General features: G+C 50.8%; 1 protein-coding gene across 1 annotated transcript in view; it reads right to left on the bottom strand.

Annotated features, from left to right (window-relative positions):
* SLIT3 (slit guidance ligand 3) overlaps window positions 1-19097 on the bottom strand; it is a 705033-nt gene that overhangs the window by 354221 nt on the left and 331715 nt on the right. The gene's annotated exons all lie outside the window — the stretch shown is intronic.

Below are 19097 nucleotides of genomic sequence, written 5' to 3' on the forward strand. Positions count from 1 at the left end.
TCTCTCTCTCTCTCGCACGCGCGCACACACACACACACACACACACACACACTTCTCTGAACACAAACAGCAGAGCACTCTTCCACTAGAAACAGGGTTTGAAAATTCAAAGAGAGAAAACAAAACCCTTCATTTCTATAAGCGTTTTACTCCCAAGTTCCCAGAGAGGAGACTGCTGTGCTGAGTGTCTTTCCCCCAGACATTTCTGTGACTCAGTTTAAGAGTCAACACCTTGGCCTTCTCACGCTGTCTCCCAGAGAGGACAAGGATCCAAGTGGTGCCAGCCCCTGGGAGTCATCCCAATCCCACACCTGGGCCCCCACCCACAGCCACCTTGGAAACCTGCCAGGACTCAGAGTTTGGGGTTTTCTCTTATTTCACATCATCTTGATTCATTGACAATTCCAAGGCATCTAGCCAGGTCATCCCGGATGAAGCCGTAAGACATCAGCCTTTGCCCCCCGACCCCAATTTCATTCTTCATGTTCTTTGATTGCATGGAGACTGTATAGAGCGTGCCCCGTATATACATGACAGCGAGAGTTTGGGGGTGCCCAGTTTGTGTATGTTTGTCTACATATACCGCAGTCTCTGTTTAATGGGGTACTTATTGACCTAAACTGCTATGGTTTTCAGTATCTCTACTTTCTCCAAGCAGAAAGCTCCTTTCCAAGCCCTTGCTTTCCAAGAGCTAGCGGAGCAACCTCTTCCCGTGTCGATACAATGTGCGCACAAGCATGTGTGGACACATGCAGGTGCACACATGTACACTCAGACACACACGCACACACTTTGCCATCCCAAACCTTGGAGTCCTTCCAATTTCTCTCACTTGGGGTGAATGTTTGGAGTGAGGAAAGTGATACCCCAATGTGGATTTGTACGTCATTGCCCTGGTTACCGCCTTTCCTGCCACTATGGTGGACACTGCGCTGACTGCTTTGTAAAGTGGACAGACGACTGGGAGTCAGGAGGCATGGAGCCGAGAGCTGGCCCCTGACTTTGGGGGGAAGAGGTAATCTCATCCCTGAAGTTGTCCCTCTCCTCTCAACACTCTGTGGTTCTTGGAGAAACGGTGTCAACGTCACCCTTGTCCTTGTCTGTACAAGGAAAGACAGATGAGAAAGCAAACACAAAGGCCGGGGCCCGACTTTGCTGGCCGCGCAGAGGAGCACAGGGGCTTGAAGAAGGGGCTATTGTGCTGGCCCTAACCATTCTGAAAGGGTCAGTGCTTGTGGGCTTGAGGTCCTGGGCCAGTCCACTTCTTCATGGAGACAGAAGGGCTCCCAGCTCAGGGCCTGATTTCTCTTGCAAGTCAGGTGATGTGGTCTCTCTGGCCCTCAGTCTCCCCATTTTCAAATGGGAAGAAAACAGCCTATCTGTTCTTACTTTTCCTAGCAGATAAAATGCCTCAAAGGCAATCATGGAGAACATTCGAGAAGCCCTTTCTGTGTGGCAAGAGCTCTAGCACAGCATCTGTCTCATGCAGCTCCACCCCCACCCCCATCCTAGCTACCTCGTGGGGAACGCAAAGTAGTAGGTGCTGTTGTTAGTGACAGTCACTGATGAGGAGACCGGAGTTCACAGAGTCATGTGTTAATCCTGCTGCGAAGTGGTCGATCTGTCTGCACCTAAGGAAATGTTTCAATAGGAGCAGACACTGACTGCACTTTCAGGCAAAGCAAAAACGAAAACAGACGAAAGGTACACGAGAAGAGACAGATTCCTTGGAATGCAAACTAACAATGAAAGGTCCCCAAAAGGCATGAAACCAGAAGAAGATCACATTTGTCCTCTCAGAACTCCCATTCTCTGTCCCCTGGCCCCCACGCACCCTTGGGGACCAGCCAGATGCTAATTCACTTCCCAGATCTCATGGAGCTGGGTCTCCAGGTGCCCATAACTTGGTGTGAGACAGCAGACGAGGGCTGGAAGACACACAGAAATATATCATTATTTGGAAATGATGCCAAATGTCACACGGGGGAGTGTGTTTATAGACACACGTGCCCCTCCTTGACGCACAACAAGCTGCCTCTGCGGTCTCCAGGCATGGTCCAGGCTGCCCTTCTCCGCCAGGCTGACGGAGAACAGACCAGGAGCACACCAGAGAGCCACTGCTGGATGTGTGGTTGTGATTGTGAGGCTGGTGGCCCTGTGGCTGGAGAATGCTGTATCCCAATCTCACACTGCCGCTGTGTGCCAGCACCGAGCCAGTGCCAGCCCTCTACGGCAGAGTCAACGGCCTCATTGGCTGTAATCTTTACGGAGCAGGTCATGCAGTCTTTTCTCTCACAAAGCAGCCAGTAGGGTTGAATCGCTGAGCCCTCGGTCAGCAACCAAATGCTGAAGCAGCACATCACCAGGACCCCTTACCATCCCACCCAAACAAGTTTGGCCCACATGCACCACGCACTTTATGCAAGACAGCAGAGAAGAGAATGCATGGCTCCCGTCCCTCCCCACGTTCACCTGTGGAGTCAGAGACGACCAGACACAAAGCCCGCAATGTCAGATACACAAAATGCATGCAAAGTGAGTATATTTCCATTTGGGCTGCTGCTCATTTGTATTTGTTTTTCAAATCAACCTATTCTGTCCTTTCCTGCCGTCCTGCTCCTGTCTCTCTTGCCCCGCAGATGGTTCACGGCAGAGAAGAAAGGGAAGCAGCAGGCAAGAAAGATTTCGGGGATTTATGTCCCAAACACTGATGATGGCCAGAGTGGAATCAAGGGGGTTTCTGGGAAAGACAGCAGGCAAACAGAGGTTATGCAGGATGAAGCAACGTGAACTGGGGAAATTCAAGGTAGTGAGAGGATGCCGCTCAGAATAGAAAGAAATCTTCTTGGGCTCAGCAGGGAGGGGTGTGGGAGATGAGGGAGGAAAGGAGACGAGAGGGGGAAGGAGAGAAAGAGCAAGGTACAGTGGAACCTTGGGCCTTGACACTAATCCGCTCTAGAAGGAGTGTTGAGACGCTATGGGGTCGAGTTCTGAATCAATTTTTCCCATAAGAAAAAACTGAAAATGGATTAATCCGTTCTCAACCACCAAGTTTTTACCCAACTTTGCCTTTTATACAAAACATTACACAGACATTTCAAAGTAAATAAGTTGAGTTAAATAACATAACTTAAAGAAGAAACACAATATTAAAAAAGTTTTTAACTACTCCAGTAGGGCCCATATCTTGAGACTGATGAGGATCTGGATCTGTGGACACGGGTGTGGACAGGAGGTGTGGACAGAGAGTCAGTGTTTGGGAGGGGAATCCCCTTCCATCAAATCAACTAGGAGCTGCTTTGGGGGAGTTTTTCCCTTCTTGGCCTTTTTTCACTAGGACCTGGCTGGCTTTCTCTAAAAAAATCTGTCTAATGTGGCATTTCCTTAACTGTTTTCTAAAAGGGTTTACTAAATCATCATCCACAATATCAGTAACACGTTAACCAGTTCCTTATCATGGTGATTCTGTTTTTAAAAACCCTTTTTTAGGACCCATGTTTTTTTAAATCTAAAAACCACAAAAAACTAAGAAAATTATAGCAAAATGCTTGGAACAAAAGGTTAAACAACTCATACTAACAACACCAGCGAACACCACGTGACCAAAACATGACCTGTTCACAAAAATCACGTGCATAGGGTCAGATTCTGATGTTTTGCTTGAGCTCCAATGCAAAATTTTCTCAGCATTTCGGGTCAAAATCGGATCGGAGAATGTCGAGTGCCGATGCAGTCATTGTGTGTGTGTGTGTGTGTGTGTGTGTGACAGAGAGAGAGAAACAGAGAGAGAGAGAGGGAGAGAGAGCCTGATGGAGACTGGGGCTGAGACTGCTGGGCATTCATGGAACGGAGACCTATCCTCAGGACTCATGCCTGGGAAAGACCCCCAAGGAATGGCTGTGTGGTCCATCAAGTATCAAGAAGCTCCGGGGCACAACTAGAGGCTGGTGGTGTGGCCACACCAGGGCCTCTGCAGGAGAAAGGCCGGCCACCTGCTTCTGGAACGATGGCAGCAGAGAAGAGCCAATGGGGCAGCTCTAGGCTGTTACATACGGGAGTGGCATTAGTCGGGATCAATGATCCCTGACAACAATATGTGGTCTCAGCACGCAGCATCAGAGGCGATTTTGGGAGGGAAAAAAAATCCTCAGGTGCCCAGGGTGACTTAGAGAGAGCTTCCAGCCCTAGCATGTCCATATATATGAACAGGGTCATGGGGCACAGGTCTGGAGCGCGTGTTTGGATTCGCCTTCACTTTGACCCTAGCACAGGTCTCCAGAACAGTGACCCAGACCAACGAGCAACGCTTATCCTAGTGTCCCAGTGCCCTTGGGCACAGAGAGGGTCGTTCGGGTAGAACACAGAATGCCCCGAACCAGGCGGGGTGTCTGTGTGTTCATCTGACGTATCTGGCAGCCTGAGCTAGGGCGTATGACGGAAGTCGAGTGGGCACCACGGTGTGGACTCAAGGTCATACCTGAGTGTGCCTGAGACCCACGGCCATGAGAAAACAGCATCCTTGTCTTGGACAAAGTGTCACCCTTTAGGAAGCCAGCCCCTTTGCATGTCCTATGTCATTGCAGTCTCGCCATAAGCTGGCTTGATGAGAAACGTGGGCCTAATTATTTCCAGAAAAAGAAACAAGGCACAAGGAAGCTAAGCCCCCTTAAGATTCTAAATCCATCTGGGCCAGAGCTGCAACCCAAACCTTCCCCAGCTCCCAGTCCGCCGCCTCCTCTGTGACCCCGCACTGCCTCTGAGTCCTGGGCCCCCCAGCACCAGCTCCAGCAGCCGGGCCCCCGAGGCCAGAATGTCCCTACAAGCTGGGGTGCGCCCTGGTTTCAGGTGACCACTGGAGATGACTGTCCTTGGTGAGGTCACCCGTGAGGTCTCCAGGGCTGGTGATTCCAGGTCTAGGTCATCACCGTGCAGACCAGGAGACGGCATGTGCACACGCTGGGCCGGCTGCAGGCAGCTCTGAGGCTGCCGTGGGCCCTGGTTTGTGAAGAGAGCTAAGCCCGCACGAGGTGGTATGTAGTGGAGTCACTGATGAGGACAGGGGCCTAGCCTGTCAGGAGGCAGACATTTGCATGTTCTAAAAGCTTTACTGATGGGTCCCAGCTCAAAGGGAAGGGGAAAACTCAACCAGATGTGAAAGCTACCGGGTGCTGTTGTCCAAAAAGATCTGAGGCCATTTTCATCATCATCACACGGCTGGGTGGCGCGCGCGTGCGTGTGTGTGTGTGTGCGCACACGAGCGGGAGTGCATTGCAGGACATAAAGCACAAGGGCCTGGGAAAGCGTATCACTGTCCCACTTGGATAAAAGGTTTATTCCCATTCTTCAGCGGGCCCTCCACGGACACCGGGTGGCAGGGGTGTGGTTGCGAGGTCCCTTTAAGCTGATCTCTGATTCGCAGCGACCCCACATGGCAGGGGAGAGCTACCCCCACTGGGTTATTCTTGGCATGTTCTTTGTGGCAAAAGTCAGCCAGGTCTGGTTTAAAACCTGGGAGTGAAAAAGCAGGACTCAGTTTTCTTGCCACCCGTTGCTCTGTGTGTCTCTTATGTGTTATCAACATCATCAATGATGTGGCCGGTCCTGCAGTCAGGGGAGGACACAGGGCAAACCGCCCCAGCAGGCTGCCAAGGGGGTGGCCTTTCGGCAAGCAGATCACCAGGCCTTTCTGTTGCGGTCCATCGGGGTGGGTCTGAACTGCTAGCCCGTTGGTTAGTCGCCCAGCACTTAGCTCTTTGTGCCACTCAACTTGAACCCCACTCAGTCATGCCGCCGCATAGTGACCCTACAGGACAGGGACAGTGGGCCCTCGGACCTCTGAGACTGTGACTCTTCACAGATGTAGACAGCCTCACCTTTTCCCCTCGGAGGGGCTGCTGGTTTTGAACTGCTGACCTCCAGGTTAGCAGCCCAGGTCCTACCCTCCATGTCGACAGGGCTCCCCTCGGGGCTCCCCAGGGGTGCCCAAACAGTTAATGCCAACAGCAACAACTCATTTTGATAGAGGCTCTTTTCTGGTGGTGGGGTGCGGGGTGGGAGGGTTTGTTGTGCCCTCTTCTAGATTGGGAACTCTCTACGGCCAAACTGCCAGGCATTTGAAACACAGAACACTGTTCTAACGTGACTCCTGTGGGTCTCCACAGGCTGGAGTCAGAAGGGCAGCAAATGAAAAAGAAGAAAAAGAAAAGACAGTGACATGAGAAATATCCCAGTGATCACAGGAGAACCCCATTGTGTCACCTTTCTGAAGCAGATGTCACGGGGCTCTGCAGACCTGTATCTCCATGCCACTACTGTTCCTCCAGGGTGGCAATGGTTGGCAGCCACAGCCTCCGACACGGGCCAGCAAGGTGGCCCATTGAAGGGACGGGGCCAGCCGTGTCAGCAGAGGACCTTGCGGCTTCCCCCGTGGTTGGGCTGTCCTCTCTCACCTGGTCTGGCTCACCAGAGCTGATGAAAGCCAGCTAGACTGAGCTCGACAGCCGGCTGAATCTTGGAAGTGTGAAGCTCTGCTAAGCCCTGGGATTTCACTAGGGGCCTTGTTAAACTGTACTGAAGTCAAATAGAGAAAGCACCCGGGCTCGGGAACCATTCTCCACCTATGTCTCTGCCTCTCAGGCCTTCCCATGCACAGTCCCCAATACACGCATTCACCCATGGAACACTGAACAACGGAGCAGATTCTGGAAAGAACAGCACTTCAGAACACAGATGCTTGAGTCCAACTTGAGATTGGGTCCTGGCCATTGTCTATGGGCCTGCTGACCTGGGACAAGTTGCTTAACCTCTCTGAGCCTCCATGTCTGAGTCTATTCCATTGGAAGAGCATCACTACCCATCCATGCAATGAGAGGAGTACTAGGCGAAATGATACACTGCGGTGCATGTTGTGACGTTAGCTGCCACTGAGTCGGTCGCTGACTTGTGAAGACCCCATACCTAGTGAGACTGCCATGATCCATAGGGGTTTCCTTTCATTGCAGGAGTAGACGGCCAGGCCTTCCTTCCTAGTCTCTTTTGAATCAGAAGTGTCACTGAAACCTGTGCAGCATCACAGTAACAACACGAAAGCCTCCACTGACAGGTGGGTGGTGACTGCAAATGATATGCATGGGTTGGGAAGCAAACTGGATGTCCTGCCTATAGAAACAAGAATTCTCCCACGGAGACCCCCTCCCCGCCATGCCTCATCTAACATGCAACAAGCACTACCAGTTATGAGCTATGAAAAGCAAGTCCTTTGCTGGCACTGCCTATATTTCCATTTTGCTCAACAGAGCTTTTGGCGGCTGCATGGAAATGCAAGAGAGATGATCCTGGATCCTGGACTTGAGAGGGTCCCATCCCTCTGTGACGTCACAGTGTGAGGGGCAGCCTGCTTGTGTGAACTGTAACAGTCCCTTACGCCAGCCCCACCTCCCCCACACGTCTCACCCCGCTCTGGGGCTGCATCTGGGCCTCTGCTTCCATCTGCTGTCCATGAGCCCGCCCACAGCAAGCTCCAGGCTCAGCCTTACTCCGAGGAGCAGGCGGCTATTCCCATCAGGTAAGCACACAGGCATCTCCTGGATCCCAAACAGGAAACCTTTTTCCAGTGAGTCTGAGTTTAGCAATATGGGACGGAGGCAGGGACGTCACTTTGGTTTTGTAATTAATTCTGAAACCTGACCCCTCGGCTCCAGGAGACTTGATCACAGGGCTCATTTTTCAAAGAGTTACCTGGACGCTTATTAAAAGCCGACTTGTCCCCCAGATTGGGTTACGTTACAGCTGCGTGACCTGTCCCCCTCCAGCCAGGTCGTAGATGAGGACTGGGATGCAATTAGACCCTGGCTAAGTAGGTGGCCGGGGGCAGCTCTGCCCGAGGCAGTTTCTTGGGGAACACATGTTTTTGAGCCAGGCTGGCTTCGTCTTCTGTCCAGGTCCAATGTGGACTCTTCAGAGAGTCTCTCCTGGCCTCCTGATAGGAAGGTGTGACCCCTTTCCTCTCTTTCTGATTATTGCCCTTCGCTATTTCCTCGGCCACTTCTCTAGAAGCTTGCATCTTTTGCATCTGTGCTCCTGGCTTTTGCTTGCTGGGCCCCAGCAGCCTCTCCTGGTGAGCACAGATCCTCTGTCCGCCTCGTTAGCGCCCCAGTTCATGATCTCTTGGGTATCGAGTGGATGTGGCCAGTGAGTGGATGGTTCATAACATCCACACAGAAACAGGGAGGCTGGCCTGCCTGTGGGTTGGGAGTCTACAGCACAGCCAGTATCTGTACTGAGAAAAGGAGGAAGGGCGGGGAAAGGGAAGAAGGAAGGAGAGACGGAAGTTTCAGAGAGAAGGAATGAAGGGAGGAAGATGGACAGTGGATGCGTTCACTCTTGGTGTCCTTGACCTTCCTGGACTGACTCTGCCCCTTTACAGCACAACAGGCAAAGACTCAGCAACTCAAAACCAGTTTATCTGGGAGGACCCCTAATGGCATAGAGGTTACACCCTGGGTTGCAACTCACAAGGCCAGCAGTTCAAAACCACCAGCCGCTCTGCAAGAATTACTATACTTGTAAAGAGTCCATCTCAGAAACTCACAGTGGGCAGTTCTACTGTGCCCTACGGGGTCACTATGAATTGGCATCGACTAGAGGGCAGTGAGTTTTTCTTTTTCTTTTATCTGGGACCATCATTGTTCATATACATTCATTCTGTCTCAGACTTTCTCTAGCTACATCTAGTGAATTTTTGGAACCAAAGCTGTCCAGGGTTTAGGTATATGGAGTGAAATGTCAGTGTGAATTTAATGTGCACCGAGGAATCTGCAGAATTATAAGAAGTATGAAAGATGAGGAGAACCAATAGGAATGGCCTGGATTCGGGATTCTCCTTTGACGGAAGTCTGAAACACAGAAACGCTTAGAAAAGACCAAGCCTAGCCTTGGGAGAGCTTCTCTCCGAGGAAGACACTTGCTCCCCTTCACCCTCTGATCGGAGACACTAGCGGACCAGAGAAGATGGTGGTTTAGCTACCCTGAGCTTCTCTAACAGAGACAGGCATGTCGACTCACAATCTAGGAGGCTAGAAGTCTGAATTCGGGGCTACTCTGTAGGAAGGCACTTACCTCGTCCACTTTTGTTCCCTGGTTCCTCGGAGAGCTCCCAGTGTCTTGGGACCAGTCTTCCCCCATCTCTACTTATCCAATCTCTTTCATATCTGAGAAGAGATCCCCTCAAGACATAGCCTGCACTAATCTGACATAACAGAGATAAACCATCCCCAAATGGGCTATAACCAAAGGTATGTGGTCTTCGTTAGGTTCCTTCAGGGTGATTCTGACTTGTAGCGACCATATCCACGACAGGATGAAATGCCTGCCAGTGCTGCCACACAGGCATACAGGTTAGGATTTAGGACACAAATCTTGGAGGGGACATAATTCATTCCATAACAAGCGGGTCGCTGTGCTTGCAGGAGGATTACAAAACAATCTCTGATGTAAGTGAGGACTTTGTAGACTACAGGAAAAACAAAAACAAAACCTTCAGGAAGGCAGGAAAACACAATGGAACAAAAGACCGTGGTCCCTGACAAGTGCTCCAAATCCACACAGAAACAGATTTCAAACCAGCTGAGCAACGCCCTCTACGCCTTGATGTACTGGACCCGGGTTTTCTGAGTGTTCCAAAAGACTGAGACCCAAGTAGCTCAGGCCCACCTCTCGACATGGAAACCATCACCACATCAAGATGGCTGTGCTTAACTTCAGGTCATAATGGTTCCCGCTAAGACAGGTCCAGGGCATATTTTCTGATGAGTATGAATCCAACGGGAGAGACCATTCGCATGCACATTACTGGCAGTGGGATTCTACGTTCCAGGAGCCAGTCGCTGATAGAGTTCTAAAGTCACAGTTTGGCAATAGGCATGTGTGACATGTTCATTTAATGACAGAGACAAGGGATCTGCCAAGATTGTTTCGATGTGATCCCGAATCCCAATTGTGAAACCTTCTGCAATTAACCTCTCTGGAACCTCCTCCCCTTGTTGACAAAAGGCGGACACCGGAGTCCATAATCTTCTAAATGTCTTCCCTCGTGTGATACCTGACACAGTGCTGGGAGATGAGCCCCTTGACTGGAAAGCACCCAGTGCTGGAAAGCAGGGATGAAGGGATCCCAAGACTTAGGAAGGGGGGCAGGACTGGGCAAGGTGACACTGCCTGACACAGCCATCATGTGTTGGAGGCAACTGCAGCCCAGCTGACAGCAACCAGGATCTTCCACTTTCAAAATTCAAGAGTTCTCTGGAAAACACTGCTCTCGTCGCCTTTTTCTCCCTCACTTACTCGCTCTGCTTTTCTTTCTTTCTGCCAAGTCTCCCCCGCTGGCCTCACCCAGGTCCGTGACCCCCAGCAGTAGACAGAGAAGCTATCAAATCAGAAATTGTTTTTACAAGGGCTGGAGTGGCTGGTATCTGATGATTATGATCCAACAATGCAGTGTTCTCAGACAAATCCCCAAGCCTCCCGCCGAGCGATGGATAAGACAATCCGGCCAGTTCACATGCAAGAGCCTCCTGCTCCGAGTCCCGGGGATTTAGAACAACGAAGACAGCGCAGTGCCAGCGCGGGGGAGGCTAGCGCAGGAACACACGCGTGCACAGAAACCAAGACACCAGCAGTGGGCAAAAGGGCCCAGCAATGAGTGGATCGTGCTGGTCACTGAGAAAGTGGACTTGTGCGGCTCCAGAAGGCCTTCCTTCTTGGGAGAGGTTTACTGAAACCGAGAGGGAACACCGTCCTCCCTCCTTAGGCATGCGGGCCAATCCTAGAAATTGAGAAATGACTTCACTTGGGACAAAATCATCCATTCAACACCCGTCGTGGCTGCAATGATCACTTATCGAGCGCTGTGTGCCCTGAACTGTTCTAAGGACCCTGTGCCATCCTCCCAGTCCGATGAGCCCATTACGAGGACAGCGGTGCCCACACAAGAACCAGCACGCATAGGCTGCCCATCTCTGGGCCTCAGTTTTCAGGCAGGCGTCAAACGGGACAAATCGCACCCCGTGATTTCAGCAGTTAGAGAGAGTATCAAGTTGATGCCTCGCAGGCGGGATGTGATTTCTCAATTGCACAATTATGGAAAGCACTTCACTCAATGTTTGGAATGTAGTAATGGTCCGCAAACGCAATGATGGCTAGTATCCTCTTTCCGGTTGTGATCGTGAATGCCGAGAGGGCACGCTTTCCACGGCCACACAGTCCGCATGGGGTGGGGTCCACAGTTGAATGTGCCGCCTGTCTCTCTCTCTCGCTCAGCTCCATATTAAGCCCCTTGTGCTAAAGCTACACTATCTCTGATGCACCCAACTTTTCTTTCTTTTTAGAATAATACTTGGGGTCTATGGTGACAGTGCACCGCACAGTGTCCCCACTCCGCAGTGTCTACGCACGCTGTCGGTGAGGCGGATCCCATGCTCCCCACCCTGTCAGCGTCGTCCCACTGCCCCGCGACCTGCACATCTGTGTTTCAGAGTCACCGCTGACCATTTGGTCTTATCTAGAATTTTGTTCACACACCTTTAATTTACATCCTTTACTTTACAAGCTGGCCTGCTCGTTAGCTGAGAGGTGATTCTAGGGCAGAGCTTTGGCTCCAGGTTTAAAGAGTGGCTCACGGTAAGAGTCCCAGAGTACTTCTGCTCACAGTCGATTTGGATTTCTTGAGAAATTAAAGTGGTTCCACGCTTTGTCCCTTCCCCTCTCTTGTGGCCCTCCCTGGTCCAAAGGTTCAGTGGCAGCGTCTGAGCCTCCTCTAGTTCTGATCTCAGAGGAGAGGATGCTGGGCTTCGTGCAGAGTTAGTTTGCTTCCTTCTCTGGATTTTGAGTTTCCTTCTTCCTCGTTTGCTCCAGATGAGGACGGACCCACAGTTTCTTGTTGCTCACCAACTCGTAAGACCCCAGTTGCTACTCACCACACTACGGTGCTCTCATAACTCGGTGAACTATGCTATGTTAATGGGCTAAGTTGTCCCATGTGACCATCGCCCTACATCTTCCTATGCTAATTTCATGGAGTGACTGGTTATGGCTGAGAATGACTGGTCTCTGTGGCCTCTGTCTCCTATGTTTACACTCAAACTTTCTCGATGGCCACTTCTCCAACTGTTCAAGTCGACTCAGCTCCTGCTTGGATACCTAACCTGCAACCCTCCTCCAATAGCCACGACGAAGCTTCCACTCTAGCAGCTGTGCCCCGGGCAGGTCACCAGGCTCGGGGCACGCTACAGTCAGGCCTCGATTGGTCTTTTCTTGAGGTAGGTCACTCGGCTACTTCACGAATCACCGGTGATTCCAGAAAGGATGCACCTACTCCAACTCCCATTCCAGAGCTCTCTGGGAACTTCTCTTCCCAAGGGTTGTGCTTGCGTCTTTTCTGACTCGCAGGGAGTCCACCGTATACTCAGCACAGTGCCGTGCTCCATTGGGCCACCAACGGCTGAGGATTGGGAAGTAGCTCTCTGGGCCTTTCTTCTCAGACATGTCTGGGTGGACTTGGGCCTCTGACCTTTTGGTTAGTAGCCAAACACGGTCACTATCTGTACCACCCAGCGACTCCCTTTCCTTTCTACGCTCCTCTTATTACCAGGGTCCCAGCAGACCCTGGATAGCTCGCACAGAAGTGCCCGCAGGAGCCAGGAAGAGGGAAGCGTAATGGCATGGAATGGGGCAGAAATGCTCAAACCTCGACATGCTGGAAGCTCTCACCAAATTCGGCTGTCAAGGAACGGAAAACAGCAGGCTTGGCAGCTGGGAGACCTTTCCTGGCATGTCTGCTACCGCCCCTTGTACAGCAGGGCTGGAAAGGGCAGGCCGGGTTGCCTACCATCTGTAGGAGGCTCCTCAAGGTCAAAAGCACGCTCCCCAGGTTCCTCACCACAACGGGGCCAAGTCCCCCACAGAAACGGATGACCTCATAGGTGTGTACTGCAGCAGCACCTCCAAGAACAGTGACGGCCATGACATGGATAACCCATCCTACTGGGAGGCGACCCTTTGTCTGTAACACACACACACACACACACACACACACACACACACACACGAATGGCTTAGTAGGTTTAAAGACCTGAGAAGCTTTATTTGGTGTGTTTGCTTGTATGAGCAGTCACAGAAGTGAGTTGGAACCACTGAGAAAGGGCAAGGTGGCTTTAAACTGGCAACCTTTCAGTTAGCAGCCAGGTGCTAACCCTGTGAAACCAGGGGTCCAGTGGAACAGCAGGAAGGCCTTTACAAACAGACTGGTAAGTTTGCTTGGTTCTACTGCCAAGTGAGGTTTTGATTCTTCCTATAAATCTTCAAGACAAAACAAAACAAAACCTTTCAGAAGAAACTCCAAGCAAAACAAGCATGCCCCTTCTCCCAGAATCTTTTATGCTCTTCCCTATATGCTAGATCCCTTAAAGCATCTGTAGTAGAGGCAACCCAGGCAGGTTCTCAGACTCCATCCATCCCAGACTACGTGAGTGTGGGGAATGGCCCCACCCTCATTTCTAGCTGACCACCCACTAAAGTTTCTGGCTAGTCTCATGTCTGCATCCCTGGAAGAAACAAATTGTTGTTCAAACCACGTTGGGCTTGAATTTTACCCGCCAGGGAACTCTTAGACCAGCCACTAAAATGCAAACAAAATAAAAATACAAGCTGCCTTTTCCAGGGAGATTGATCTGCTCTGCTGTCAGCACCCCATCCTGAGCTCAGGGTCTTGCCAAGTCGCCAGGCAGCACAGGGCTGGGCTTTGGCACACCCTTTCTTGTGAGGAGACAGCAGAGGGGGCTGCCAGGAGCAGAGGAGCCCGTGAGAACACACAGGCCTGCGAGAGGCCCAGACCTCAGCCTGGAGCATTTGCTTCCCATCCTCTATCTGGGGTGAGGGCATCTTCAAGTGATTCTTTCCCTCCTCTTATCTCTGAGGGTGGATGGTGAACTGCTGAAACATCCATATTGATTTGCTCTTCAATATTTAATGCTTTTGAAGTCTTCTGCATTTAAAACATCCCTGCCAGTTCCCAGGGTAAGGGCTGCCTATTTCTAGTAGAAGGTGGGATTCTTCTTCCTTCTGCTTCTACCACCCTTCGGGAGCATGGGCAGCACAGCTGGAATGCCCTGTCCTCAGTCATCCTCTGAGGCGACCTCTGAGGCCCTACAACTTGTCCCTTCCCAGGCTTCTTTGCCTATTCCCACTCTGGGTTGCCAGGCAACAGAAGGAGGAAGCTGCTGTTCCTAGCTACCTGGAGTCACCTCCCAACTTGAGGACACCCCCTGCACAAGGGAATGGAACCCTGCCTGGTCCTGTGCCACCCCTGGTGGGCTGGGGTTGGGACCACTGTGATGCCCAATGCTCCTCTGACACCAATTCAGCATCACAACAACTCACCAGGCTGCCCAGACAGAGGGACAGGTGGGGGTGGGTTGGGGTGGGCTGTGTGTGTGGCTACACAGGAGGTGCTCTGGCCAGGAATCTAACCTGCATCTCCCAACTGGAAAGCAGGAACACTACTACCCAACCACTGCCTTGCCCACCGGGAAGGAAGCAGCTGAGCGCTTCAGTCTGCAGAGGGAGAGCGCTTTCTCTTTTTCTCACTTTAGCTGAAGCATGTGTGGCGAAGGGAGGCACTGGGCTGGCATGAGGGATCTGAATCTCCCAGCTGCATCGACTCATTCCATACTGGAAATCGCTCCCTCCAGCAGGAGCTCTCTCCCTTCTCAGGCCTGGGCTCAGCATGCATGCTGCCAGCGATGAGCCAGGGCGAGATGTCTAAGAGAACCGCAACTAGCAACCGTCTGCAGCCAAGCACTAGCTCTCTACCTCCCGGCTTTATATAGTCAAGGTGGGTTTCGGGAGGCACATTAGTTACCGATAAGGTAGAATTCCAAGTTAATACACATTTTAGTTAAAAATAAATCGATGAGCAAAACCTAAAATTCACTCTTACTCCCTGCTGCCTCATAGTGTTTCATGGTCCTCTTTTGAGGAGGAGAAAAAAAAAAATCAAAGTTAGGCTTATCACTGGATTCCTGGAATTATTATTTTGTTAAATTATTTTGTAATTAGCTCAGTGGCTCATGCTGGGTCCCATCCACAATACAAAGGGAAATGACTTCCTATTTGTCATGTTTATGAAATTGTGACCACCCATCACCTCCACAAAAACTACCTGGGGGAGCACTTAGAAATGCAGATTCCTGGGCTCTACCCCATGCTGATGGTTGTTGTGATGTGTTGTTGGGTCAGTTTCCAGTCACAGCACAGCAGAACAAACACTGTAGGGGCCTGGACCATCTCACAACTGTTGTTACTTTCTAGCCCATTGCAGCAGCCACAGTCTCAGTCCATCTTTTTGAGGGTTTTCCTCTTTTCCACTTTACCAAACCTGATGTCCTTCTCCAGGGACTGGTCTCTTCTTTTGTGATAATTAGGTTTATTGTGCCAACTAGGCTTCCATAGGAAACAAGTGGGCAGAATTTAGTCAGGTCACAGCTCGATTGGAAGATGACCAAGATATATTATTTCCAAGGCTGGCCTTCCCTCTTTCTCTCCCTGGTGATAGACCAGTGTACTGCTGCTAGAGCTAGTCCTGTGCCTCAATCAGGTGCTGCACTACCTGTGGGCAAAGCCAACCCATGGACCATGTCACCTTGCCTGCACTGCTACAGCTTGAGGCTCCTTCAAGACCTGCTTCGCCTTGCTGCTGGTGGATTATGTTGCTGTGTGTACCTCACTAGAGCTCGAGACTCCATCGGGGCCTGCTTCTGACCGTGGCCCCCTCGCTGCAGACAGTTGCTACCCCACTCTTCTGTTGGCTGCCAGTGGGCAGAATCGGCATATCTTGTCTGAGGGCATATCTGCTGTCTGCTTCCTTGATCTTGGACCAGCAGCCTGTGTGAGTTGAACATGAACATGAGTTGAAGTGAGCCCTCAGTACTGCTGTGTGGACTAATTAGCTGTTATACTCCTTCCCGCTGTATAAACCTATCCTTATACATGTAATCATAAGTGTCCTCTTAAAAGTTTTCTCTAGAGAACCCTGCATAGCACACCTTTATAGGAATAGAAAACCTAATCTTTTCTCTGGAGGAGCAGACAGTGGTTTCAAACTGCTGACCTAGAAGTCTGTGGACCAATGTATAACCACCACACCACCAGGATTTTGGGGACTGGTCTCTCCTGATAACATGTCCAAAGTATTCCTGAGATAAATTCTCACCATCTTTGCCTCAAAGGAGCATAACATTGACAAACAAGCCTTGAAGTTGAGCTTTTAATAAGCTTCCTCTTTTAAAAAAATCATTTTATTGGGGGCTCGTACAATTCTTATCACAATCCATACATCCATCCACTGTGTCAAGAACATATGTACATCATCATCAACATATGCTGCCATCATCATTCTCAAAACATTTGCCTTCTACTTGAGCCCTTAATATCTGCTGCTCATTTCCCCCCTCCCTTCCCACTCCCCCCTAACTCATGAACTCTTCTTCATTCATACATTATTATTATTTTGTCATATATTACACAGTCTGACGTCTCCTCCGGCCCTCTTCTCTGCTGTCCCTCCTCCAGGGAGGAAGCTATATGTAGATTCCTGTCATCAGTTCCCCCTTTCTACCCCACGTCCTCTCCACCTTCCAGGCATCTCCACTCTCACCACTGGTCTTGAAGGGATCATCTGTCCTGGATTCCCTGTGTTTCCAGTTCCTATCTGTACCAGTGTACATCCTCTGGTCTAGCCAGATTTGTAAGGTAGAATTGGGATCATGATAGCGGGGGCGGGGAGGAAGTAATTAAGAACTCGAGGACAGTTACGTGCTTCATCGTGGCTACCCTGCACCCTGCCTGGCTGGTCTCCTCCTCAGCTTCCTCTTTATAGCTATTGTTCCTTTCACTGGAAGCACATATGAAAATATTTCTCTTTCGTAAAAGATTAAACAAGCCCCCCTCCTCCTGTAATATACATATACAGACATGTGTGTGTGTGTGTGTGTGTGTGTGTGTGTATAGTTTGCAAGCAGTCTTGAACATTATTTTGTCCCTTGCTTTGGAATAGGTGCTTTCCTGCGCTAGAAAGGTGGTGGGAAAATGTGGCCCGCCGTCTGTTCCGTCAATGTTTTCCCCGTCTCGTTTACACATGGTCTATGGCCAGCCGTTCAAAACCACCAGCTGCTCTTCAGGAGAAAGCTGAGACTTTTCACTTCTGTGAAAAGTTAGTCTTGGAAATTCACCCGGGCTTCTCTGCCTGACAGGGGCGCTATGCGTCGGCTTCCAGGGGACGGCAGTGAGTCTGGTCTGGTTTGGTTCTGGTCGTGGCTGGGGCGAAAGCAGTCAGGCAAATGGTCAGTAATCAGACATTTCAAATGCCTCAGCAGCTCCAGGGGAGACAAAGGGCAGTCTGCTTCTGAACACGTTGGCGTGTTCGAAACCCTGTGGGCTGGCTGCCTCTGCTCTGCAGGACTGCTAGCAGTCGGCATGGTTTTGAGGGCAGAGGGCTTGGTTTGGGCGATGGCTGATCTCACACGGCAATGGCAGACACAGGAGTGCTTGCCGCAGAGTCCGTGGAACCCCCCAAGCCTAAGGTTTTCCCCTCTGGCCTTTTACATAACAACGCCACTGAATCTTGCTCTACAAGGCTGGCAGAGACTGGCTAGCTGTCCAAGCCCATTTCTGTGTCTTCTTGGGCATACAGGAAGGGGCTTCGAAGAGTTCCTGGAAAATGGAGTGAAAAGACAGTGTGCCCAGACTACATGTCCCAGCCTCCCTTGTGGTTGGACATGGCCCTGGCCAATGAGATGTGAGACTAAATGATGTCCGCCATTTCCAGTCCCGGCCCTTAAAACTTCCTGCGCTCAAACTCTAGGCTCTGGGCGTGCTGTGAAGCCCAGGAAGCCCCCTGTTGAAGGTGCTAGGGCCTCATGAAAGGAATCGCTTAATCACCCCTTGGAGTCTAGCCAGCCACCCATCAGGAAAAGGCATCTGGGGCTTTATATGAGAGAAAAATAAACCTTAATCAGTTTGAGTCATTATGCACTATTTTGAATTCATTTGTTACAGCAGCTCGAATTAATTTAACTTAAACATGGAATCCCTTCCCTGAGGCGAGGCTTTGGAGAGGGTGGAAGAGTGAAGGTTTCCCTTATTCGGAAGGCCCTTAGCTTCGCAAAATTCTGGGTGGTGGTGGTGGTGGTGGTGTGTGTTGGGGCTGCCGCTGGAGTTAGGGGAAGGAGGCTGGAGGAGAACCAGGATGGAAACTATTTTCGCCGGAGGTCTTCATTCACATGCTACAACCCCAGCGTAATGAGTTTCTCTCCTCTCCTTGGCTTGTCAGTGGCCTACCACACACAGTGTCTTGAGAGGGGACCACACTCTTTCTCCAGGATAATTGCTTCCAGGGGCGATAGAACCGTCTAGGATCTGGGCGACAGTCACTGAAGATGACCCAGTACAAGGGAGAGTGTTCTGAATAAGGTAGAGGCAGATCTGGCTTTCAAACTTGTCATCCCAAAACTAGCTGGGTGGCAGAAAGCAAGTCGCCACCCCTGTGGAGTCACGGATTCCTCATATTAAAACGATTCAATCCTGGAAAGGCAGAGCAGGCTGGAGTTTAGATCTAACGAGCCGGGTAGGTTTTAAACCAACTTAAGAATCCCTGAAATCCTCCAAGTCTTCTGCCATGTTGAAAGATGGGCAGTGGACAAGCTCTTTTTGTACTGATAGTAGGTAGTATGGTGATACCAGGAGCCCAGGTGGTGCATTGGTTACTTACACATCGGACTGTAAACTGCAAAGTTAGTAGTTCGAAACCATTAGCCTTCCGTGGGAGAAAGATGAGGCTTTCTTCTCCCATAAAGAGTCACAGCCTTGGAAACCCCCAGGGGCAGTCCCAGCTGGTCCCACAGGGTTGCTATGAGTCAGCGTCGACTGCGTGGCAGAGAGTAATTTGAAGAAGTTAATGGATGTGTTCCCTGCTGCCCAATCTGTGCCTGCGTTATAGTTGATGCTGGCTGTCGTCAGCTCTGGACTTGTGAGCCATAAATTCTTGG

The sequence above is a fragment of the Tenrec ecaudatus genome, chromosome 2 (genome assembly GCF_050624435.1).
Source record: "Tenrec ecaudatus isolate mTenEca1 chromosome 2, mTenEca1.hap1, whole genome shotgun sequence".
Taxonomy (NCBI): domain Eukaryota; kingdom Metazoa; phylum Chordata; class Mammalia; order Afrosoricida; family Tenrecidae; genus Tenrec; species Tenrec ecaudatus.